Here is a 25,959-nt window from a genome sequence, read left to right as displayed (position 1 = left end):
AGAGAGGGTGGCCAGGCAACAGCTAGTGGACTCCATTCTGGAAGTCGACAGAAAGTACTCCGAGACCCCGACCATAGGGGCTGCTGGCGGAGAGGAAAAAGCTGCAAATGGACTTTAACCTGCTATCCACTAGGAAAGCAGTGTACCAACTCCGCCAGACACGGGGGACCTTCTACAAACACGGAGACAAGGCTGGCCGCCTATTGGCTCACCAGCTAAGAAAGCAGGCAGCCACAAGGGAAATAGCGCAGGTAAAGGATAGCAGAGGCAGACTGGTAACAGAACGAAAGAAGGTCAATCGGGCATTCGAGACCTTCTACTGGAGACTGTACACCTCCGAGCCCCCCAACGGGGACGCGGGGATGAAACTGTTCCTAGACAGACTGGAACTACCAGTGATGGGGGAAGATAAACGGGGGGAGCTGGAAGCACCAATCAACCTGGGAGAAATCATGGAGAGCACCAGCTCCATGCAAGTGGGGAAGGCACCGGGACCCGATGGGTTCCCGGCGGACTTCTACAAAACATTTGCACCAGTCCTGGCCCCACACCTAAGGGACACGTTCGCGGACTCACTGGCAAGGGGCACCTGCCCCCAACGCTAGCGCATGCCACAATTTCACTGATACCCAAAAAAGATAAAGACCTGACGGAATGTGGATCATACAGGCCCATTTCACTGCTGAACGTGGATGGGAAAATACTCGCAAAGGTCCTGGCCAAAAGGCTGGAGGGCTGTGTGCCAGAGGTGGTCGCAGAGGACCAAACAGGCTTTGTCAAGGGTAGGCAGCTCACATCAGGCGGCTGCTGAATGTGATAACGACGCCGCCCCCCCCCCCCGGGGGAGAGAACACCAGTGGCGATCGTCTCCCTGGAGACAGAAAAGGCCTTTGACAGAGTCGAGGTACTGGAACGGTTTGGGCTAGGAGTGGGATTCACCGCCTGGGTGAGGCTCCTGTCCAATGCTCCCAAAGCGAGTGTCCGAACTAACACCACCAGATCTGAATACTTCCAGCTAGAGAGAGGAACAAGACAGCGCTGCCCCCTGCCCCCACTCTTGTTCGCGCTAGTGATCGAACACTGGCGCGAGCCCTGCGGGACGCAAAATGCTGGAAGGGAATCCGGAGAGGAGACAGAGAGCACAGAGTCTCACTCTATGCAGATGACCTGCTCCTCTATGTCTCGAAGCCACAGGAGGGACTGAAGGCAATACTGCAAATACTGAAAGAGTTTGGAACCTTCTCGGGCTACAAACCTAACCTGGGCAAAAGCAAGACATTCCCAGTGAATCCAAAAGGGGGAGGGACAGAGCTGAAGGGGCTCCCGTTCAAAACGGCCCAGAGCAGATTCCGTTACCTGGGGATCCAAATAGCCAGAGACTGGACACAGATCCACAAGTGGAACCTGACCAGCCTGGTGGAGGAAATAAGAAAAGACCTTCAACGGTGGGGCTCACTCCCACTCTCCCTGGTGGGAAGAGTGCAGACGATCAAGGTGAACGTACTGCCAAGGTTCCTCTTCCTGTTTAGATCCATCCCGATCTTTATCCCAAGGCCTTTTTCCAAAACATAGACAGGCTAATCATGGCGTTTGTGTGGGGGGCGGGGGGGGGGCAAGAACCAGAGAATTCCCAAACCAACACTGCAAGAGGGAAAGTCAGAGGGGGCCTGGCTCGACCAGACCTACAATACTACCACTGGGCAGCAACGGGAGAAAGAGTGAGGGGATGGGTACAAGAACCCAACACAGATTGGGTAAAAATGGAGGAGGCATCCTGTAAAGGAACAACCCTCCAGGCCCTGGCCACAGCAGCACTCGCATCCTCCTCAACAAGATACACAACAAGCTCAGTGGTAGCGGCCACGCTAAAGATGGACCCAGTTGAGACAGCACTTCGAGATAACCAAAATGAACCTTATGGCACCCATCTGCGGCAATCACAGATTCCCCCCAGCCATCCTAGATACCACCTTCAAAAGATGGAGGCGGGACGGGGGCTTCTACGTAGGGCGCAGACTGGCAACACTGGACAAAATGACGAGGAAGTGGAAAGGAATTGAGACACCTCCAAATAAAGCACTTCCTCCTCAAAGAGACAGTATGGTACCCCGGAGCCCCAGAAAGCACACTACTAGAGGACCTGATAGGCACAAGCAGCAAGAAGGGGGGAATTATGTGGGAAAATATATGGACAGCTACTGGACAGAGCCCGAACACCACTGGATGGGACCAGGCAAAAAAGGGAGGGTGAACAGGGGACAGAGGTAGGATGGGGACTCTGGAGAAAAGCACTGAGCAGGGTGAGTTCCACCACCTCCTGCACAAGGCTAAGCCTAATGCAGCTCAAAGTGGTGCACAGAGTGCACCTGACCAGAACCCGAATGAGCAGGTTCTTCCCAGAGGTGGGGGACAAATGTGAATGGTGCCAGAGGGGCCCGGCCAACCACATCCACATTTTGGGCTTGCCCCAAGCTTGCTGGGTTCTGGACAGCCTTCTCCGAGGCAATGTCCAAGGTTGTGGGGGTGAGGGTGAAGCCATGCCCAATAGTGGCAATCTTCGGGGTATCAGTGCAGCCAGAGTTACACATGGGGAAGGGGGCTTTCGCTTCCCTAATCGCGCGCCGGAGAATCCTGCTCGGCTGGCGATCGGCAGCACCACCCAAAGCTGGAGACTGGCTCGCTGACCTCTCGGAATTTCTCCACCTGGAGAAGATTAAGTTCACCACCCGAGGGTCAGAGGAAGGCTTCCTGGATACTTGGGGGCAGTTTGTCGGGCTGTTCCAAAACCTGTTCGAGGCCAGCAACGAGGAGTAAGCCAAGTGCTCATAGACCGATCCAGAGGGCAGCAAAATGTACGTACAGTTAGTCAAATGAAGGACAAAACAAACCTCTCTGCAATATAAAGCAAATTAACGCGGGCAAGAAAAATGTAATGTATATAAGTAACAACTGTTTATAAATATGAGAGAAGCCAATAAAAAGATTTTCAAAAAGTTTTGTCTTTCATTTAATTGACCCTATCTGTATTTCACCCGCTCTGGGTCGGTCTATGGTCCCTCCTCCCTCCCGTCCCCCCTCCCCACCCTTGCATACTCCCCCTATCCCTTTTACCCCCTCCCCCATTGGCTTCAGCTGTGCTTTGTTTTTATTTTCTCGTCTCTTCTTTTTGTGATTTCTCCTCCTTCCTTCCGTCCCCCCCACCCCGGGTTGCGCAGTCCTTTGGTCCCTCATCTATCTTGTTTTTTTAAATTCTTAACTTACTCCTCGTTGCTGGCCTTGAACAGGTTTTGGAACAGGCCGACAAACTGCCTCCAAGTATCTAGGAAGCCTTCCTTGGGTGGCGTACTTAATCTTATCCAGGTGGAGAAATTCCGAGAGGTCAGCGAGCCAGTCTGCAGCTTTGGGTGGTGCTGCCGATCGCCAGCCAAGCAGGATTTTCCCACATGCGATTACGGAAGCGAAAGCAAGGGCATTATCCCCCTTCCCGATGTGTAGTGCTGGTTGCTCCGACATCCCTCAATATTTTTATTAACCTTTGGTGTTGCCCTGCTCAATAATTTGGAGAAGCAAAACTGCTGAACGGCATATTTTTCTCTTTCCCACCGGCAACTTAACACAGTTCTCTTCTGTGTGGCATGTCCAGTTAGCCAAAAAGCTAAGAACAGATCAAATATAAGAGCACTGTAAGAAGTCTTACACCACCAGGTTAAAGTTAATCTGATGTTTTAGGGCTTCTTACTGTGCTCACCCCAGTCCAATGTCGGCATCTCCACATCATGAATATAAAAGCCACATAATAGGTTTCAGGCGTATTTCTCAAATGTCCCCCCTCCTATGTTAACCAGGGCACCCTTACATTTACAGCCCTAAAGGGCATGCTAGATGCTCAGGCCAAAGAAAATTGTAGAACCACAAGTTCTACAAAAGGAAGCACTCTTGCTCCAAGTGTCAACAAAAAGTCCACCCTTTCATGATATTGCAGATTGAGAGGGTGGTTTTGAATGGCAGGTAAAACAGGCACTTCAACTTCAGCAGCCAAGTGCTCAATAACTCAGTTACTATGGCCTAAAGGGACAAATGGCTTCCTCCTGCTCCTTTTGCTTATGGACACTAATTCATTCAATCATTTACTCGGTAGCATTGTGGGTAGCACCATTGCTTCACAGCTCCAGGGTCCCAGGTTCGATTCCGGCTCGGGTCACTGTCTGTGCGGAGTCTGCACATCCTCCCAGTGTCTGCGTGGGTTTCCTCCGGGTGCTCCGGTTTCCTCCCACAGTCCAAAGATGAGCAGGTTAGGTGGATTGGCCATGATAAATTGCCCTTAGTGTCCAAAATTGCCCTTAGTGTTGGGTGAGGTTACTGGGTTATGGGGATCGGGTGGAGGTGTTGACCTTGGGTAGGGTGCTCTTTCCAAGAGCCGGTGCAGACTCAATGGGCCAAATGGCCTCCTTCTGCACTGTAAATTCTATGATGATGTATGCCCTGCCTGAAGGCAGGTCCCCGGGTTGTTGCTGATGTTTCATTTCGAGACATTTTCTTGGCAGTTGTTGTCAGTGGTGGTTTCCCAATGCCTTCCACTCTAATGATAGGATGAGGAGGCAGGTCCCAAGTCCATCTCAGCCAGAACGGGAATCACACCCATGCTACTGGTGTTATTCTGAACAACACGCTGAAATGAAATGAATGAAAGTTGCCATAGCCCCAGAGGGCCAGAGGCTGCTCTCCCCTTTTGAGAGAGTGATTTAACCCGAGGGCCACCACACCTCAGGCGAGGGGCAAGGTTGAGAAGGTTCATGGATAAAACTCAGCCGGTACAGGAATTGAACCCATGCTCTTGATGCCGCTCCGCATCACAAATCAGTCAACTGAACTAACCGACCTCCAGGCTACACACGACACATCCAGACAACTGAGCTTAAAGGCCCTCTAATGAGCACCAATACCTAGACATATCTGACATTGTAGATGTACAATTGAGTTGACCCCAATAATTTCTCTTCACAAAACTTTGGCCTATGGTAGTGCCATGTTTAAGCTATCAGTATGGTCTGGTACAAAGTCTACTACAGTGCACCTAATCACATGTAGCTTGAGAGTAGGCCTCTAAAAGGATATAGTTGGATGATTGCCTGGCACTAGATAGATAACATTATAAAGTCCCTTAACATGTCCATCCAAAACATCCCAAAGCACTTCCCAAACAATATATTAGCTTGAAATCCAATCACTGCAGATGTAGAGAGTATTGATGTTCCAGGGGTCTGTCTTCTAGTTGCTACTGAGTGGATATAATGCTCAAAGCACTCTTCCAAATTCTGGTCAGAATCATTTCAGAATTGCTGTGAAATGGTTTATTTTAAACAGGTTAATGCCTGCATTAAAATGTATGGAATCATGGACTTCCAGTGGCGGCATGTAGAGAGAAGTCACATACAAGGTAGCTCCTGCCAGGGTACTTGTTTTTTGGCCCTTTTTGCCCGATTTCATGCAGTAAAAACATCCACTTGAAGATACAAGGTGCCTGCATTAGAAAAATGCCAAGAAAGGCTAGGGTAAGAAGCCTGCAGGCAGACATTCGTTGACAGACTCAGAGGCTTTGCATGGCTCCTCTGTGGAGCAAATGGCAGAGACTTCTCCTGTAACTGCGGCCGCTCCAACAAAGGCAGACATGCTTACCGCAAGCTATCGACATAATTCAATAAGCAGTTTGAGAAGCAGTGGAGAGCGATGTCTGAAGGCCTCCGAAAGTCGGTCGAGGAGGCCCTGGGTCCCATCTGATCAAAATTGGAAAAGACCTCCAAGATGGTGAAGGAGCATGGCGAGGTATTAGAAGGCATGGAGAAGACTTTGTCGCGGCATGGTGAGCAAATTATCTCGCTAGAGGCCGAGATTTCCCTGGTAGCTGGCGAGCATAAGGCTAAAGTTGAGAACTGCTCAAGGAGGCAGATCCTCAGTCATGGGGCTTCTGGAGAGGACTCTCCCTGCATATTTTTCACAGATGCTTGGGAAAGGTTTGACTGGCGTCTCTCCGGAGCTGGACATGGCCCATCATACATTCTGGCAGAAGCCCCGAGCAAACGAACCACCACGGGCAGTCATCGTTCAGTTTCGCAGATTTCAGGAGAAGGAACGGGTCCTAAAGTGGGCAAAGGAACACTGGGACAGGAAATGGGATGGCAACCTCATCAGGATCTATCAAGACGTTGGAGCTGAACTGGCGAAGAAACGGGCGGCCTTCAACAAGCGAAGGCTGCCATATGCAAGAATGGAGATCGGTTTGGGCTGGTGTACCTTGCGTGGCTTCTGTAACCTATGAGTCAAAAGACTATTATTTTGATGTGCTGGAGGAGGCAGACACCTTTGTTAAAAAGCATGGACTTGGCTTGAGTTATTTGTGCTCTGAGGTCTCTGATTGCTGTGGGTGAGGAAGTGTGCTGGAGCACCTTGTATATATTTGTTTGTATTTCTTGGATTTTCAACATGTTGTTTGTTTGTTGGGGAGGGGCTAACTATTATAAGGGGTGTTGTTTTAGATAATATTATTGGAAATATATAGCACCCTGTGGGAATTTAGTTTAAGTACGGGGACTGGTTTATGCTTTTACTTTTTATCCCCGGGACCGGCAGTAGTGTTTTCTTTTCTCTTCACCCTGGGTGGGGGTTGCCCTGCTAACAGTAAAGTTAGCCAGCTAACGGGAGTGAGGTGGGGGGAGGAGCTGCAGCTCGTTGAGCCAGTTTGGCTCGGTTTATTGAGCTTAGCGTCTTTGTTTTGTTGGGAGTTGGGTTTGGCTGGGAGAGGACATTGGTCATTCTCAAAGAACAAAGAAATGTACAGCACAGGAACAGGCCCTTCGGCCCGCCAAGCCCATGCCGACCATGCTGCCCGACTAAACTACAATCTTCTACACTTCCTGGGTCCGTATCCCTCTATTCCCATCCTATTCATGTATTTGTCAAGATGCCCCTTAAATGTCACTATCGTCCCTGCTTCCACCACCTCCTCCGGTAGCGAGTTCCAGGCACCCACTACCCTCTGCGTAAAAAACTTGCCTCGTACATCTACTCTAAACCTTGCCCCTCTCACCTTAAACCTATGCCCCCTAGTAATTGACCCCTCTACCCTGGGGAAAAGCCTCTGACTATCCACTCTGTCTATGCCCCTCATAATTTTGTAGACCTCTATCAGGTCTCCCCTCAACCTCCTTCGTTCCAGTGAGAACAAACCGAGTTTATTCAACTGCTCCTCATAGCTAATGCCCTCCATACCAGGCAACATTCTGGTAAATCTCTTCTGCACCCTCTCTAAAGCCTCCACATCCTTCTGGTAGTGTGGCGACCAGAATTGAACACTATACTCCAAGTGTGGCCTAACTAAGATTCTATTCAGCTGCAACATGACTTGCCAATTCTTATACTCAATGCCCCGGCCAATGAAGGCAAGCATGCCGTATGCCTTCTTGACTACCTTCTCCACCTGTGTTGCCCCTTTCAATGACCTGTGGACCTGTACTCCTAGATCTCTTTGACTTTCAATACTCTTGAGGGTTCTACCATTCACTGTATATTCCCTACCTGCATTAGACCTTCCAAAATGCATTACCTCACATTTGTCCGGATTAAACTCCATCTGCCATCTCTCCGCCCAAGTCTCCAAACAATCTAAATCCTGCTGTATCCTCTGACAGTCCTCATCGCTATCCGCAATTCCACCAACCTTTGTGTCGTCTGCAAACTTACTAATCAGGCCAGTTACATTTTCCTCCAAATCATTTATATATACTACAAAGAGCAAAGGTCCCAGCACTGATCCCTGTGGAACACCACTGGTCACAGCCCTCCAATTAGAAAAGCATCCTTCCATTGTTACTCTCTGCCTTCTATGACCTAGCCAGTTCTGTATCCACCTTGCCAGCTCCCCCCTGATCCCGTGTGACTTCACCTTTTGTACTAGTCTACCATGAGGGACCTTGTCAAAGGCCTTACTGAAGTCCATATAGACAACATCCACTGCCCTACCTGCATCAATCATCTTCGTGACCTCCTCGAAAAACTCCATAATTGGTCTAGTGAATCCCAATTTGTTTTTTCATTATTGGGCAGCCAATATTGAGAAGGTGTTGGGGTGGTTCAACAATCCTATTTTGGATGAGGAAATGTGGAATGAGGCCCTTCACAGAGTAAACTCCATGGGCGCGATCTTCCGGCCTCGTGGACACTGTGTGGGAGTCAACACCACACACGCAGCAGCCAACATCCGACCACCCAGGCGATGGGCCACAGCTCCCGGACATGACACTCCTTACACTTGTACTCAAGCATAACGAGACCGGTGAACAGCGGGAGAGGCCAAAAACGGGAAGCGCTCCAGGCGCCACACAGTTGGCGATGCAACCGGCCCGCTCCCGTAGGGAAAATCGGAATCTCCCCGTAGTGCAGCGAGAAACCAATTATCATCACATAAGCCCCATCTCCATACAATTAACGAGAGCTACCCGTGATCCAATGGCCTCTTGTTATTCACCGGCCTCCCCAGCAAGTGGTCACGCTGGCGCTGATTAGTACTCTTTTTGACAAAGGTGAACCTGGCGGAAGGGCTTCCATGGGGAACCGAGGAGGGGAGTAGCAAACTTTGCGCACAGGCAAAGAGACCGGGGGCGCTGGGCTTACCACCCCAGTGTTCAGCGGGGGTTGGGGGACGCTCCGCAGGGGTGGGTGGGCAATCGCTCACGGCACCACCATGTCAACTCCTGGATTCCAACCCCATTCCGGGGGCAACCCCTGTCCCAGCCCGTCTGCCACAGTGATCACCTATAACCCCCACCGACTACTGAGGCCTCTGGCTGTGTGGCTGGCGGCTATTGCTAATAGGGAATTGGCAATTGTGGTTAAGTGAGCACTTGACACATGCCAAGTGGGTTCCGATGGGTAGGCGGGCCATGTAGCATGTGGGAGTCATTGCCTAGCATTCCGAACGCACCTTGATGCCTGGGCACTGTGTGGGAGGCAACACCACACACGCAGCAGCCAACATCCGAACATCCAGGCGATGGGATACAGCTCCCGGGACATGACCACAGACGGAGGGTAGGTGGGTGCCACGGGGAGAAGGGGTTACCTGGAGAGACAGGCAAAGGGTCCTGGGGTCACCCCACATTGCGGAGGAATGTGACAGAGGCATTATAATATTTGTGCAAAAAGTTGTTTAATGTGCTGTACAATACCCCAAGGATTCATAGGGCATTCTGCTGCCCCACCCCCAACCCATCCCCCCTGCCCCAGAACCCTCAGTGATGCTCAACCTGTCTGGCCCTTCTAGCTCTACCACTACATCTAGGTTTTTCCCCAGGGTGCACATCGGAGGTGGAGGCAGCCAGCTGCTTACCTCAGCCCGTGGCTTTCGCTGCGCCAGGCGGGCGTCCTCTGGGGCTGGAGGGCCCCAGCTCACTGGTCGACGGCACATGGAGAGCCGTGCCACCCTATGTCCAGTGTGCTGACCCCGAGCCGTGGCCTCTTCAGGGGGTGGAACTCGGGAGTGTGGTGGCCACTGTCGCTGCCTCATGGGATGGGCCTGGGTTGGCACTCAGCGCCCCCTCCTCCCTGTCGGTGCCCATAGGGTCCTGGGGTTCATCTTGGGCCAAAGGGGCAGCTAGTTCGGCTGTCCCTGCAACATTGGCTCTGCCAGTCCTGATGGTTCCCTATAGTCTGCACCATCGTGTCGACACCCTCGGTGATGTTCCTCAGTGACTGGGCCACATCTCCTAGTGACCGGGCCATGCTCTGCAGTGCCTCAGCCATGCCTATCTGAGACTGGGACAAGCTCCACAGCTACTCGGCCATTCCCATCTGAGAACGGGAGATGTCCCGCAGAACCCATTAAGGTCGGCCTGGGACTGGGTGACATCTCCCAGTGAGGCACACATATTGCCGAGACCCTCAGCCATGGCAGTCACCGACTGCGCAACACCTGGGACACCTTTGCCGGCGCCATCTCCTGTGCCTGTAGCCTCTGGGACTCCTCCAATCCGCTATGGATCTGCTGGGGTGACGCTGACATCACCCTCTGAACGTCCAGGTGGTCCCTTTAGTCCTCATCAGCCCCTGGTAACTCTGTTCCAGAGGCTCAGCAATAGGCTGGGACCCAGCTGGGTTCTGGGATCCAGCAGCCCTCCAATTGATGTCTCGCCTGGGGGTTCCTGTCTCCACCAGGTGTACATCAGCAGCAGTGTGGTGCACACCAGATTGTGCCCCAGAAGCCTGACCACTAACATTTCCCACCGAGGTGTGTGTATCCACGCTGGTGGTGGGTAGGGATGACAGCTGTGTCACGACTATAACAGTGCATCCTCAGAGCTCTCCTCCGCGGTGTTCTCCTCGGAGTTACCCGGGATGGGCCGGTGCCATCGGCTACTGGACCTGCGGGAGAATGGACATGGACACGTGGTCAGTGGGAGGGATGGGTCAGTCAGTAAGGCAATCACTACTCACCTTTGACAGGTCCCCCAGGTGGAGCCTGGTGGTCCCTCACCTCTGCGGTGTCCGTCAGCCTCCGCACTGGTGACCGCCCTGCCCTCACGACACCAGTCACCTCCAGGGCCCGCTCCTCAAAGGAGGTGAGGATTCTCAAGTCCGGCACCCCACCGCCAGTCTGGGCCCTCTCCCACCGATTATGGGAGAGCCTTTCTGAGGGGACACAGAGAGGGCATCGTTAGCCACACGCGTGGTTCACAGTTGTGGAGGCATGTTTACTGACTCCGTTTTCAAAAAAGTTCAAAGTGCCCAATTCTTTTCTTCCAATTAAGGGACAATTTAGCATGGCCAATTCACCTACCCTGCACATCTTTGGGTTGAGGGTGAGACCCACGCAGACATGGGGAGAACGTGCAAACTCCACATGGACAGTGACCCGGGATCGAACCTGGGTCCACAGCACTGTGAGGCAGCAGTGCTATCCACTGTGCCACCCTTACTTGCTCCATTTTGAGGATGTTAGCGCATTGTTAAGTGATCTGAACAAGTTAAAAATCGGCCCGTGTGCACGTGAGGGAAAAAAAGTGAGGGTGAGATATGACGCTCGAGAAATCTCCACCATTTGCCGAAATTCAAAAGCAAATACAAAACTGTTAGGTGATCAAAAGCAAAATATTGCACAAAATATTGTCAGCCAGATACAGTGAAACCCAAAGCACTCACTCAAAACTCGATACCAGCAAATATTCTGATGGGCCTCCGGACTGTGAACCATGTTGTCAATGTGAGACACCTGACAAAGTTCTGCAGCATCAGGTAGAGTTAGCCAATGGGACTCTGGAAAAATCAAAAGCTCAAGCAAGTGTTATTGAAAGGACTAAACCTACCTGTCATTTTATGTCAGAGGCAGCTCTCGTTCAGCGTAGCGCAACTGAAGAGCATGGCTCAGACTCTGCAACAAGTAATGGTGGAGAAAGGTTCTATGATGTCCCAGAAGATCACACAGATGAACATCGGTCACAGGGGAACAGCCCACTTCCCAATAGCAATGAGAGGTCAAAGTAACAAGCAGGTTTGTCAGGAGGTGGAGTTGGAATATTACAGTCAGCAGATCCTGGAGACAGCAGCATCACATGAGCGAACGGGACACAGTTAATGAGGTCCGTTTAGATGCAGAATCAAGCCAGACTGTTTTGTTACAAGGATGCTTGAATCTGATCCCTCAAAGCTCCAGCTAACTCTATTGGAGATACTTGCGGAACCAAATGTTGATTCTGTATATGCCACTGTGTCATTTTTGGGATGGTCTTGCCGGTTACCGTTGAGACTTGGTCGCCAATGAGTCTGCTGGTGACCAGTGTATTCTGGAATGGTTGATATAATCCCTCCCCTTGTGTACATGCACATCTCTCCATAGTAAAACTGATCTCACTCACCACATTTCCAAAAACGAAATGTACAAAAAATTGACAGAAAATCAGCTTTAGAGTTTGAAGAAATTGAGATGTATTTATTTCTATCCACTTGCAATGATAAATGAAATCCTTTTGTCAAAACTTTATTTTCATAGTCTGTACTGAGCTGATTTGCAGGCAACGATTGAGATCTGGTCATTGTATGGAATTCATGCACTGGTTCCAACAAAAGGAGGGCAGTGGAATAAGTGTGTAAGAGAGAGTTACCGTACAGTTTGTGTCTGGGTGAGAGAGAGAGAGAGAGAGAGAGAGAGAGAGAGAGAGAGAGAGAGAGAGAGAGGGTTATGGCTCAAGGTCGGCCGGAGTGGGTCCTGAAGGTCAGACGATTGGCAAAAGTGGGTCCTGGGAAAAAGGTTTTAAAAACACTGCATTGGATCAATGATTGCCACAAGACCCCACAGCCACCAGTAACCCCTCATCATCTCATAGGGCCACTAACCATCCAGGATTAATTTCATAGACGCTGCTGTGAGAAGCCCAAGAACAATTTATTTTCTTTGAACACTTTCGTCTATTGGTTAGAACAGTACTGGAGGTGGGTTATAGACACTTTTCGGCCAGGCAGGATGGTTGGCGAGGTCATAGATACATAGACGATAGGTGCAGGAGGAGGCTTTTTGGCCCTTCGAGCCTGCTCCGCCATTTATCACGACCATGGCTGATCATCCAACTCAATAGCCTGATCCTCCTTTCTCCCCATAGCCTTTGATCCAATTCTCCCCAAGTGCTATATCTAGCCGCTTCGTGAGTATATTCAATGTTTTAGCATCAACTACTTCCTGTGCTAATGAATTCCAGTCTCACCATTCTTTGGGTGAAGAAATGTCTCCTCATTGCTGTCCGAAATGATTTACCCTGAATCCTCAGACTGTGATCCCTGGTTCTGGACACATCCATCTTCCCTGCACCTACCAAAGGCCATGTAAAGAAACCTCAGAAAAACGTACCACCACAGCCGACAGTCCAATTGTCCCATCAGAGTGCTTCATTTTTTTTTTTTAAATGTGCTTCATGTTCAATGCATGATTTTTTTCTTGAGAAAATTATTGTTCAACATTGGGACAGGAAGAAAATTTCACCGAATGATCCTGAATTATGCAGGTTCCTCTTTTTTCAAAATTATCCTCACATTCTCAGCATCCTCATTCTAACTGCAATTCTTCTCTCCAACCCGGCACCTCCACGTACATAAAATGTATAAAAGGTACATGTTAATGTACTGCAGAAATTCACCAGGATTATACCAGGGATGAGGAGACCCTCAAAATACTGGGATTCTTTTCACTGAACAAGAGAGGATTTAATAGACCTTTTTTAAAATTCTGAATTTTCAAAGAGGACAAAAAGGAAAAGATTCATACCTTCTCTTTCGGAAGCTATTGACAATGGTTACCAATTTAAAATTGCCATTAAGTAGGGGGGTGATTTTAGAAAATTATTTTATGCAGATTGTTGCTAAAGCATCGAACGCTGGCGACACAGTAATCACAGAATTAACACATAATAATAATCTTTATTATTGTCACAAGTAGGCTTACATTAACACTACAATTAAGTTACTGGGAAAAGCCCCTAGTCGCCACACTCCGGCGCCTGTTCGGGTATGCTGAGGGGGAATTCAGAATGTCCAATTCAGCCAACAAGCATGTCTTCGGGATTTGTGGGAGGAAACCGGAGCAACCGGAGGAAACCCACCCGGACACAGAGAGAATGTGCAGACTCCGCACAGACAGTGACCCAAGCCGGGAATCGAACCCAGGTGCCTGCCGCTGTAAAGCAACAGTGCTAACCACTGTGCTACCATGCCACCCATTAGCAACTAAGAAATAGCTTTACAGTTAAAACAGCTCTTAAGTAAAATAAGAAACCTTAACTTACTTACAAAACCTGCCACTATATTCCAACTAAATAAACCAATGTATATTAAATACCATTCACGACATGCATTAGCAATATAACGTACAATTTTTATAAAGCAGATATTTTGCCGATGCAACTTTTATACTCAGGTTATGCACAGGAGTGCATAAAACTTTGGGTATTTGCAAAAACAGTCTATATGCTTGGCAATATAGCACAGGTAATAATCAATCACAACATTTTACCAGTATTTTTTCCAAATTGACCAAAAAGATTTTAACCTTTAAGAAATGCTTTGAAAACAAACATTGGGGGCAGAATGGTGGCGCAATGGTTAGCACTGTTGCCTTACCACACCGAGGACTCGGGTTCGATCCTGGCCCCGGGGGTCACTGCCCGTGTGGTGTTTGTAGTTTCTCCCCGTGTCTGCATGGGTCTCACTCCCACAACCCAAAAAGATGTGTTGGGAGGCGAATTGGCCGCGCGAAATTGCCCCTTAATTGGGGACAAAGAAGAATTGGGTACTCTAAATTAAAAAATTAAAATTAAAAAAACAAACACTAAAAATGCTGATGAAGCAAAGAACATTACATCTTGTGAGGAAAATGTGAGTAAATATTTGAAACACTTCAAAACACAGGGTTCCAGGGAGAAGGTAGGATAGCGGGATTAGCTTTAAGTTGCTCCAACAAAGCTACGGCAATGGTCTCCTGTCAACGTTCAAATGTTTCTGCTTCCAAGTGCCAGCTGGAATGGAATGGAATGTCTGCAATTGGTTGAAACCAGGTGAAAACTTTATTTATTTGTTTGTGGGATGTGGTGTAGCTGGTTGGCCAGCATTTATTGCCCACGCTGAATTGTCCTTGTGGTGATGAGCTGACTTCTTGAACCGCTGAAGTCCATTTGGTGTAGGTACACCCACAATGCTGTTGGGAAGGGAGCTCCAGGATTTTGACCCAATAATAGTGAAGGAATGGAGATATAGGGCGAAATTCTCCCCCAACGGCGCAATGTCCGCCGACTGGCGCCCAAAACGGCGCCAATCAGACGGGCATCGCGCCGGCCCAAAGGTGCGGAATGCTCCGCAACTTTGGGGGCCGAGCCCCAACATCGAGGGACTAGGCCGGCGCCGGAGGGATTTCCGCCCGCCAGCTGGCGGAAATGGCGTTTGGTGCCCCGCCAGCTGGCGCGGAAATGCGGCGCATGCGTGGGAGCGTCAGCGGCCGCCGACAGTTTCCCGCGCATCCGCCTCCGCCATGGTGGAGGCCGTGGCGGAGGCGGAAGGGAAAGAGTGCCCCCACGGCACAGGCCCGCCCGCAGATCGGTGGGCCCCAATCGCGGGCCAGGCCACCGTGGGGGCACCCCCCGGGGTCAGATCGCCCCGCGCCCCCCCCCAGGACCCCGGAGCCCGCCCACGCCGCCTGGTCCCGCCGGTAAATACCAGCTTTGATTTACGCCGGCGGGACAGGCAATTTCTGGGCGGGACTTCGGCCCATCCGGGCCGGAGAATTGAGCGGGGGGTCCCGCCAACCGGCGCGGCCCGATTCCCGCCCCCGCCCAATCTCCGATACCGGAGACTTCGGCGGGGGCGGGATTCACGGCGGCCAACGGCCATTCTCCGACCCGCTTGGGGGTCGGAGAATGACGCCCATAGTTCCAAGTATAATAATAGTAATTTTTATTGTCACAAGTAAGTTTACATTAACACTGCAATGAAGTTACTTTGAAAAGCCCTGAGTCGCCACATTCCGGCGCCTGTTCAGGTACACAAGGAGAATTCAGAATGTCCAAACATGTCCTAACAGCACATCTTTTGGGACTTGTGGGAGGAAACGGGAGCACCCGGGGGAAACCCACGCAGACATAGGGAGAGCGTGCAGACGCCACACAGACAGTGACCCAAACCAGGAATCGAACCTGGGACCCTGGAGCTGTGAAGCAACAGTGCTAACCACTGTGCTGCCCTCTGGGTGGCGTGCGGCTTAGGAGGGAACTAGAAGGTTGTGGCGTTACAAGAACATATGGAAATGGGAAAGGCCTGAATACCATGCAGTTGAAAGCTTGATTGCCCACTGTCGTGTTAAATTCAACAGATGACGATAAATTTTCCCAGTGATTAGGTTCTGTACAATTTATTTTACATTCACTAACAAGACTAACCATTACAATGGTGGAAAAATAGAAAAAGATAAATGCAAAATGTGTCAATTTGACAGGTTATGGGAAAAGCAGCTATTAGTTTGCTGATGTTATTATCTTCCTACCGAGCTGGAAACAGCCAGGGGGAGCATCATTTACAGAGAGCACTGGAAATGAGTCAGGTCTTTTGCTGGTGATATTGATTGTTTTGATCACTCCACCCACCACATGTCTAGTGCAATGCAACGTTGAAAAGCTGCTTTAAACATTATTTTCAGGACATGTCAAACGCCTGCGTTAAGAACTTGAATTCACCAAATAACAAGTGTGGAGGTTCTAAGTACAAAATGTAGCTTCCACCCTAATAAAGAGCTTTCGGCCCTCTCTTTATTGTGAACAAAATACTTCCAGGCTACAGATTTAGAGAAAGCTAATAATTTGGAGGCATGAATCTTCATTGAGATGAAATGAAACTTGCTTATTGTCACAAGTAGGCTTCAAATGAAGTTACTGTGGAAAGCCCCTAGTCGCCACATTCCAGCGCCTGTTCGGGGAGGCTGGTACAGGAATTGAACCGTGCTGCTGGCCTGCCTGGGTCTGCTTTAAAAGCCAGTGATTTAGCCCAGTGTGCTAAACAAACCATGCTTAGCAAATAACAAAACACACGGCGTTAAACCAAACAAACAGGAACAAGATATAGGAGCTGGAGGGAAGAGGTCACGCCAGACGATGATGGGGGGGGGGGATCAGGAAGAAAAGGGGGTGAGGGGAAGGTTGGGGACCCGGCTAGAAGGAAGCGCCTATTGGCAATACAAAACAAGAAGCCACAACCGTTGTAAATAACGAAAGACCACTGATGTATATGTATATTTTTTTTGTTTCCGATGTACGTTCACGATCACCTTTGTTTTGTGTAACATAAAAAATCCTTAATAAAAACATTTTTTTAAAAAGTAGTTGATAAGATATTCACAATCAAACAGGGTGTGCAGCCTCACAGTCAGCAATGAAGGTATAAAACAAACACTGCATCCCTTCACTTCTTCAATTTTACAGATAGATAAATAAATGATTAGAATACACACATGACATAAAGGCAGAAACTGAAATTTCAAACTTTAAAAATGTATCAAAAATTGCATGGAATTTTTTTTATCGTATAGAAATTAGATACCCCACAGCTACTAGTTTTTCAGGGGCAGTAATTATTATTATTTTTTTAAAATAAATTTAGAGTACCCAATTCATTTTTTCCAATTAAGGGGCAATTTAGCGTGGCCAATCCACCTAGCCTGCACATCTTTGAGACTGCAGTGATACCACTGTGGCACCGTGTTGCCCTCAGGGGCAGTAATTATGAACTTAGTACAGTGCAGCATTAAAAAATGACTTATAATCATTCAACACAGCGTAACGTTTAAGATTTTACAGTGAGACTAACAGCACAAGACTGGAAGTTCTCGTCAGTCCATAGATTTTCTATTGTCTGCAGTCTGAGGGACTGAAATTCACTGACATCATTCTGGATTCTTGCATTTAACTGCGCATGTGCAGTCTCCAGAAGTTGTTGTCGGTTTCAGAAGGGTAATGACAGTGAAATGCTGACAGTTTTGCCATCATTACTACCACAAAGTTAGGGCCGATATGTTTTGTTGCAACACATTTAACAAACACAGCAGTTAATTTCTACTTGCTTACCTGAGTGTGTGTGCTCGCAAATTAAATTTTACAATCAAAGAGGAGACAAAAGTCAAAGCAGATAACAGCAGCTCATTAGCGATTCTTGTAAAGTTGCAAATGCTGCAAAGAAAGAGAAAGGACAAACTGAACAAAAGCAGACACTTTACGGTCAACGTGATTTATTTCTGGTGAAAATGTTACAGACAAATAAAAGCTGCATTTATATAGCATCTTCAACATTGGAAAAAAGAAGTCCCAAGAAGCAAAAACAGTCACCAAACTAGAGGATCAGCCATGGCTACAGGGATGGCAACTTAAAGGAAAGGAAATTGCAGGTATCAGGGAACGAAAAGCCATTGGACTTGGGACAGGTGCGGCACAGTGGTTAGCACTGCAGTCTCACAGCGCCAAGGAACCGGGTTCAATTCCGGCCATGTGTGGAGTTTGCACTTTCTCCTCCCTTGTGTTTCCTCCGGGTGCTCCAGTCTCCTCTCACAATCCAAAGATGCGCAGGTTAGGTGGATTGCCCCCTAGTGTCCAGGGATGTGCAGGTGAGCTGGGGTTACGGGGATAGGGTGGATGAGTGGGCCTCGGTAGGGTGCTCCTTCAGAGGATTGGTGCCAAATGCACTGTAGGAATTCTATTCTATTCTACGGAAGCGTGGACAAGGGTCAGATGTGGACACCTGCCTTTTTGGACGAGCTGAAGATGCCAGAGGGTGGAAGACAAGAGGCCGGCCAGCAGAGCAATGCAACAGTAAAGCTGGAGGTGACAAAGGAAGCCACAAAGGTTTCTGCAGCAGATGGCCCGAGGCAGGACTGCTGCAGGGAATAGCTACAGGGGCTGGTTTAGCTCAGTGGACTAGACAGTTGGTTTGTGATGCAGAACAAGGCCAGCAGCGCAGGTTCAATTCCAGTACCAGCTGAGAATTCTGAATTCTCCCTCTGTGTACCCAAATAGGCTTCGGAATGTGGTGACTAGGGGCTTTACACAGTAACTTCATTGCAGTGTTAATGTAAGCCTACTTGTGACAATAAAGATTATTTATTTTATTTTATATAAGTGGATGATCTCTTGGGGAAATACACACATTAAGAATGCAGCATTAATTTCAGTAATCCTAAAGTAAAAACAGAAAATGTTGGAAACACCTAGCAAGTCTCAAAGTATCTAAAAGAGGGTAGATTAGATGGAGTGTCAATCTTTCAGAATTGAAACCCTTGTGCCTATACTTTTCTAGGAAATTAGGAATTAGTGTCCGATTTCCTAGCAAATTGTGGGCACTATAAATAGTTCTTACAGCAGCAACATTTCTTGAGGCATACTAATAACCCAATATTGCCACAGATCACCACATAGGAGGAAGAACAGAGATTCCAAACCAAAATATACTGCACAGATTTCTTTTAAACCAAGTATTTTCACATTCAAATAAAGCAAACATTGTGCCCAGGTAATTTTTTTTAAATGCTGTTTGCCGGTAATATTTCCCCGGTAATTAAAATTCCCACTTTAAAACAGGAAAGAAAATGCATCGAAAAGACCAATTCTGCTGTTCTTTTGGGTCTTACCAATACAAATGCAACCATACGTAACATGAAATGATACAGGATTAGAACATGGGTGCTCCACTTTCATGCATAATAAAAACAAGTCATAATGAAAAATGAAATATATACACACACATTCAATTGCTGAGCGTATTTTAAAAAGCCTGGGCCCCTCTCTTGTCTGTTTGTTTTATTGTTTATGTTCCCTACAGATCCAACAGAAGAACAGTGTGTTTCTCCTAGACATTGTGAAATTCATTTCCAGGCCAAAAAATACATAGCTTCTGCCAGTGTAAAGCCTGCCAGCACTGATTCACCATGGAGTTCAATAACCCTCGAATGTAACTGTAACAGAGTTCAAAGCTCTCACAAAATCCAGTTCTGCACACTGAACACAACTGCGCACACGCCAGCCTGCACGTATTATATACCGCCCTGCTTATAAACTGGAGATTAAAACTAAAGCTGGAAAATACCACAGACAACAACTAAACAGATCTCAACAGGGGCTGAAGTAATATACGATTTGTCAACAAATTAAAATAAGATCTACTAACATAATTGAAACTATAAAACTGATTGTTGCACTTTGTAGCCAAAAGCATTTTGAATGAAACCAACACAAGAATTTGCAGGTTAATCCAACATAGAAGGCCATAAGACATAGGAGCGGAAGTAAGGCCATTCGGCCCATCGAGTCCACTCCACCATTCAATCATGGCTGATTTCAACTCCATTTACCCGCTCTCTCTCCATAGCCCTTAATTCCTCGAGAAGTCAAGAATTTATCAACTTCTGGCTTAAAGACACTCAACGTCCCCGCCTCCACCGCCCTCTGTGGCAATGAATTCCACAGACCCACCACTCTCTGGCTGAAGAAATTTCTCCTCATCTCTGTTCTAAAGTGACTCCCTTTTATTCTAAGGCTGTGCCCCTGGGTCCTAGTCTCCCTTGCTAATGGAAACAACTTCCCTACGTCCACCCTATCTAAGCCATTCATTATCTTGTAAGTTTCTATTAGATCTCCCCTCAACCTCCTAAACTCCAATGAATATAATCCCAGGATCCTCAGACATTCATCGTATGTTAGGCCTACCATTCCTGGGATCATCCGTGTGAATCTCCGCTGGACCCGCTCCAGTGCCAGTATGTCCTTCCTGAGGTGTGGGGCCCAAAATTGCTCACAGTATTCTAAATGGGGCCTAACTAATGCTTTCTAAAGCTTCAGAAGTACATCCCTGCTTTCATATTCCAAGCCTCTTGAGATAAATGACAACATTGCATTTGCTTTCTTAATTACGGACTCAACCTGCAAGTTTACCTTTAGAGAATCCTGGACTAGGACTCCCAAGTCCCTTTGCACTTCAGCATTATGAATTTTGTCACTGTTTAGAAAATAGTCCATGCCTCTATTCTTTTTTCCAAAGTGTAAGACCTCGCACTTGCCCACGTTGAATTTCATCAGCCATTTCTTGGACCACTCTCCTAAACTGTCTAAATCTTTCTGCAGCCTCCCCACCTCTTCCATACTACCTGCCCCTCCACCTACCTTTGTATCATCGGCAAACTTAGCCAGAATGCCCCCAGTCCCGTCATCTAGATCGTTAATATATAAAGAGAACAGCTGTGGCCCCAACACTGAACCCTGCGGGACACCACTCGTCACCGGTTGCCATTCCGAAAAAGAACCTTTTATCCCAACTCTCTGCCTTCTGCCTGATAGCCAATCGTCAATCCATGGCCTCACAGCTCACCCAATCCCTTCTTCGGTGACATTCCCATGTAATTTTCAGCAGGGGTCACTGAGCAACGATCAGAAATGGGAACCCCGGCTGAACGTTTTCCCCCCCCCATCCATCCCCTTAGCCTAAGGCAAATGGTAGAACACACCTGTCGCCATTCTGGCCAAAATCAGGTTAAGTTCCCAAGGATTTGAACCTGGAAATTTCCAGACCTGTACTGCTGGTGGTACAGTGGTTAGCTCTGCTGGCTCACAGCCCCAGGATCAGTTCCGGCCCCGTGTGACAGCTTGTGTGATGTTTGCACTTTCTCCCCGTGTCTGCGTGAGTTTCCTCCGGGTGCTCTGGTTTCCTCCCACAGTCCAAAGATGTGCCAGTTAGGTGGAATGGCCATGCTAAATGGCCCCTCAGTTCCAAAAGGTTAGGTAGGGTTGCTGGGTTACGGGGACAGGGTGGAAGCCTGGGCTTGGGTAGGGTGCTCTTTCCAAGGCGGGTGTAGACTCGATGGGCCGAATGGCTACTTTCTGCACTGTAGATTCTATGCTCAGTTCTGCAGTAAGCAGTAAGCAAATTACCTTTCAGGGAAACTCATCTAATTTATTACTAATATGGTGGGCACTTTAATGCCTCCCTAAGTTTTGAAGTGAAACAGTTAAGTCACAGGGAGATACAATTTTAATAGCTTGTTGTGTAGCTAGTTTACATTACCAACTCTGACTCATTTCACTATATACATTAGATGCATATAAATGCATTTTAGCTGTGTAGCTGTGTTGACTTCCCACAAATCCTTAGTAACAGGGAAGCTAGTTCCACTTCAGCCCCTTCCCAATTTCAAATTTGAAAATGTATATTCATACAAATTTGACACTGCCAATGAGTCATGAGCTAAAACTTCAAACTAGTCCCCTGTCAACTTATGAAAATGCGTTCGTGTTTTTGTAGCTTTCACTGTGGTCGTTCTGGGGACTGAGTAAATTATCAAAAAGTAAATCTAAGTTCTCAGCAGAATAAATTTAGTTAGGCACTCACTTCTGAATAGAATTCACATTAGAATCTGTAAAACAGCTGCAAGTCATTTTTAAAAGAATAAAAACCTCAGTGCTATTGCTAGACATATTGGGTGTTTTGGCAGCAGTGCAAAATATGAAAAGTAACAATAAATTATATATTTGTATAGATAAATAAAATTATTGGCCAACAAATATGTGACAACTTTAATTTCTCTCAATATGACCAACACCAAACCTGTAATCACTTGCTCTCGAGCGATGCAAGGTTAAAATTGTTCTCTCCGAGCATGCAAGAACGTGCAATACCACTAACCAGGTGTTTTCTTTTACAACTTCAGTGGATACTTTACAAAGACACCCATCAACCATTGTACTTTACCAAAAACTTTTTACCACCCTAAGTAACATGTAATGGTTCAATAAATCTGTAATGCATACATTATGAAAATGCAGTAACCTAATTGGTCTTCTGTAAAGGCTGGGCTCGAGGTGTCGCCTTTTAATGAATTGGAAAACAGATAAAGGCAGATTTTCCTGATCGTGAACTTCAGGATCGCAGGGCGGACCAAATTTAAGTCAAGTCAGGAATGCGCACAACCATAACAGAAACATTTCTATTTTTTTCCTCCATTCAGTCTTAGTTTAAGTTCTTGGAAAAGATCAGTCCTGTTCCCTTAGGGCCATGTGTGCTTCGCTGTCTAATTTACCTGCTTTCATTGCACATGGGTGAAGCAGCAGTTTCCCCCGCCCAAAAAATAAATGTTCGTCCATAATTTGCTTCCATTTGTTAATCATTTCCCTTTGCAATCAGAGGTAAATAATTGTTTTAATAGAGGTATCTTAAACAATCTTAAGAGATTGTGCAACCTACGCTACTAAAATTATCTGCCCTGTATTTGTGCATCAGTGGAACTTCTTAAGCCTCAACAGGATATGTTTAAAAATACTATACTCAGTATTTTTTGTTGATGTTTCCTAAAGTTCCTGTTCAGCTTTTATAAGAAAACTTTTCCCAGGCGACACGGTGGCACAGTGGCTAGCACTGCCGCCTCACACCGCCAAGGACCCGGGTTCGATCCCGGCCCTGGGTCACTGTCCGTGTGGAGTTTGCATATTCTCCCCGTGTCGATGGATTGGCCACGCTAAATTGCCCCTTAATTGGGGGAAAAAAACACTTTTTAAAATTTTTATTTTAAACTCTTCCTTGACCAGTCCATAACAAAATACATGGACATGATTCTCCGACCCCCCACCGGGTTGGGGAATCGCCGGGAACTGGTGTGAATCCCGCCCCCGCCGTGTCCCGAATTTTCCGGCACCAGAGATTCGGTGGGGGCGGGAATCGCGCCGCGCCGGTTGGCGGGCCCATCCCCGGCGATTCTCCAGCCCGCGATGGGCCGAAGTCCCGCCGCTGTCAACCCACTCCAGACGGCGTGGATTAAACCTTACCGGCGGAAGCAAGCGGCGCAGGTGGGATCTGGGGGGGCGCGGGATGATCTGGCCCCGGGGGCTGCCCGCACGGTGGCCTGGCCCGCGATCAGGGCCCACCGATCAGCGGACGAGCCTGTGCCGTGGGGGCACTCTTTTTCTTCCTCCTTCGCCATGGTCTTCACTATGGCGGAGGTGGAAGAGACCCCCTCCCCTGCGCATGCGCGGGGATGCCGTCAGCGGCTGCTGATGCTCCCGCGCATGCGTCGCCCGGCGAAATCCTTTCGGCGCCAGCTGGCGTGGCGCCAAAGGCCTTTCCCGCCAGCGGAGCGGACACCACTCCGGCGCGGGCCTAGCCGCAAAAGATGAGGGCTTGTCCCCTAAAGGTTCGGAGAATTATGGACCTTACAGCCCAACGCTGGAGTGATCTGCGCCGTTTTTGGCGCCGGGTAGCGGACATCGCGCCAGTTTGCGGAGAATCCCGCCCCATGGTTTTGACCATTTCATCCATGGAGAAACTTTACTCCACTTAATTTAAAGCAGAGCGTAGGAAATTAAAGATATATTATGAGCCTGTTTAGGTAAGTTTAAGTTTTGATACATTCAATTCGGCCTTCATCAGCCACAAAATGAATCTGGTGACAGGTGCAATTGCAGCATTGGTTGCACATGCTGGTAGCTGCTTCTATCAAAAGCCATGTCTGCATTCCAGCAGCAATAACTGCGATTTTAATGATGTGCATTCTATTTTATTTCTATTTCCAGAAGGTTTATTTACTCCTTTCTCCCGTCCCTCCCCCCGACACTGATACTACACCATTCTGCAAATCAATCAGACATTGAAATTTTACCTTTCGGGAAGTTACTTCCATGCAGACCAATTTCAATGATCTCTATCAACATTTACGTTAACTGGAGCAGCATGGTGGTGCAGTGGGTTAGCCCTGCAGCCTCACGGCGCCGAGGTCCCAGGTTCGATCCCTGCTCTGGGTCACTGTCTGTGTGGAGTTTGCACATTCTCCCCGTGTTGCGTGGGTTTCGCCCCCACAACCCAAAGATGTGCAGGTTAGGTGGAAAAATTGGAAAAAAATGAATTGGGTACACTAAATTTATATTAAAAAAACATTTACGTTAACTAATTTCTTTTGGCATTGCACCCTCTGATGGATGCAGAATTCCACACCTCCCCCAATAATTTGCTTCCTCGCATTTCCTCTGTAAAGAATGCACTATTGCTCAGTTTAAAAATGTAAATAAGAAATTATATATTATCAATTAGGGGCTGGTTTAACACAGGGCTAAATCGCTGGCTTTGAAAGCAGACCAAGGCAGGCCAGCAGCACGGTTCAATTCCCGTACCAGCCTCCCTGAACAGGCGCCGGAATGTGGCGACGAGGGGCTTTTCACAGTAACTTCATTTGAAGCCTACTTGTGACAATAAGCGATTTTCATTTCATTTAGCATTTCTGGTGGAATGGACAATTGAGTATCGGAGTGGAGGTGAAAACCGTGGACTTATTTAAGATCCAATTAAACGCAGAAATGGGTGGGATGACCTTTAAAAGCTTTCCGTGATCATCAACAAATCCACCTAATCTGCACATCTTTGGGTTGTGGGGGTGAGATCCACGCACACACGGGGTTTGGTCCCTTTTGCACAAATCCTGATACTGCATTTTGGAACAGGCTAGCCATCCTACATGGAATAAGAAGGATCTTCAAAAGAGAAAAAAAGACTGTCCTGCCTAATTAAATGGTATAATAACCGCAAAATCTGCTCAGAGAACATGCTTTTAAAACTGTACAGTTCTGGCTATAAGCAGGCATTCAACTTTTTTTTTTTTTTTAATTAAAAAGATGCGTACAGCTAGACTGTTATTAATGATTATGCCTCAAAGTTTTCTCTAAAGATTCATGACACTAATGACAGGGACGCAGAGAAACTACTCGTTACGAGTCCACTGTTCCTGGCCAACCCCGCGCCCCCCAAAAATATGATGTGGAGATGCCGGCGTTGGACTGGGGTGAGCACAGTAAGAAGTCTTACAACACCAGGTTAAAGTCCAACAGGTTTGTTTCGATGTCACTAGCTTTCGGAGCGCTGCTCCTTCCTCAGGTGAATGAAGAGGTATGTTCCAGAAACATATATGTAGCCAGATTCAAAGATGCCAGGCAATGCTTGGAATACGTTGTCTGGCATCTTTGAATCGGTCTATATATATATGTTTCTGGAACATACCTCTTCATTCACCTGAGGAAGGAGCAGCGCTCCGAAAGCTAGTGACATCGAAGCAAACCTGTTGGACTTTAACCTGGTGTTGTAAGACTTCTTACTGTCCCCAACCCAAAAATATGAAGGAGGTCTTCAGATGAAAATATTTAGGCAGTTTGACTGGTGAATTGCCAAACTGCTTGTCTACATAACAACACTCTGCACTCCAAAAAAAAAGTAATTCTTTGTACATTGAGTTAGGTATTTTCACATTGCACTGTTAATGTAAGCCTACTTGTGACATTAAAGATTATAAGAGTAATTGAAATGCAAGTGTCTTTTCCTTTAATTATGGTTAAAACATCAGATTCAGCGAGTAACTGGAACCTCGACTTA

At 47.7% G+C, this 25,959-nt stretch overlaps 1 protein-coding gene across 4 annotated transcripts in view; it reads right to left on the bottom strand.

The window, feature by feature from the left end:
- raraa (retinoic acid receptor, alpha a) overlaps nucleotides 1-25,959 on the bottom strand; it is a 756,690-nt gene that overhangs the window by 656,985 nt on the left and 73,746 nt on the right. For all 4 annotated transcript variants that reach the window (XM_072487386.1, XM_072487388.1, XM_072487385.1 and 1 more), the window contains exon 2: nucleotides 17,640-17,741. The gene's annotated coding sequence lies outside the window, so the exon portion shown is untranslated. The remainder of the gene's footprint in view (nucleotides 1-17,639; nucleotides 17,742-25,959) is intronic.

The sequence above is a fragment of the Scyliorhinus torazame genome, chromosome 21 (assembly GCF_047496885.1).
Source record: "Scyliorhinus torazame isolate Kashiwa2021f chromosome 21, sScyTor2.1, whole genome shotgun sequence".
Classification (NCBI taxonomy): Eukaryota; Metazoa; Chordata; class Chondrichthyes; order Carcharhiniformes; family Scyliorhinidae; genus Scyliorhinus; species Scyliorhinus torazame.
The sequence above is the reverse complement of the archived record's forward strand: the minus strand, read 5'-3'. Positions and strand labels throughout refer to the sequence as shown.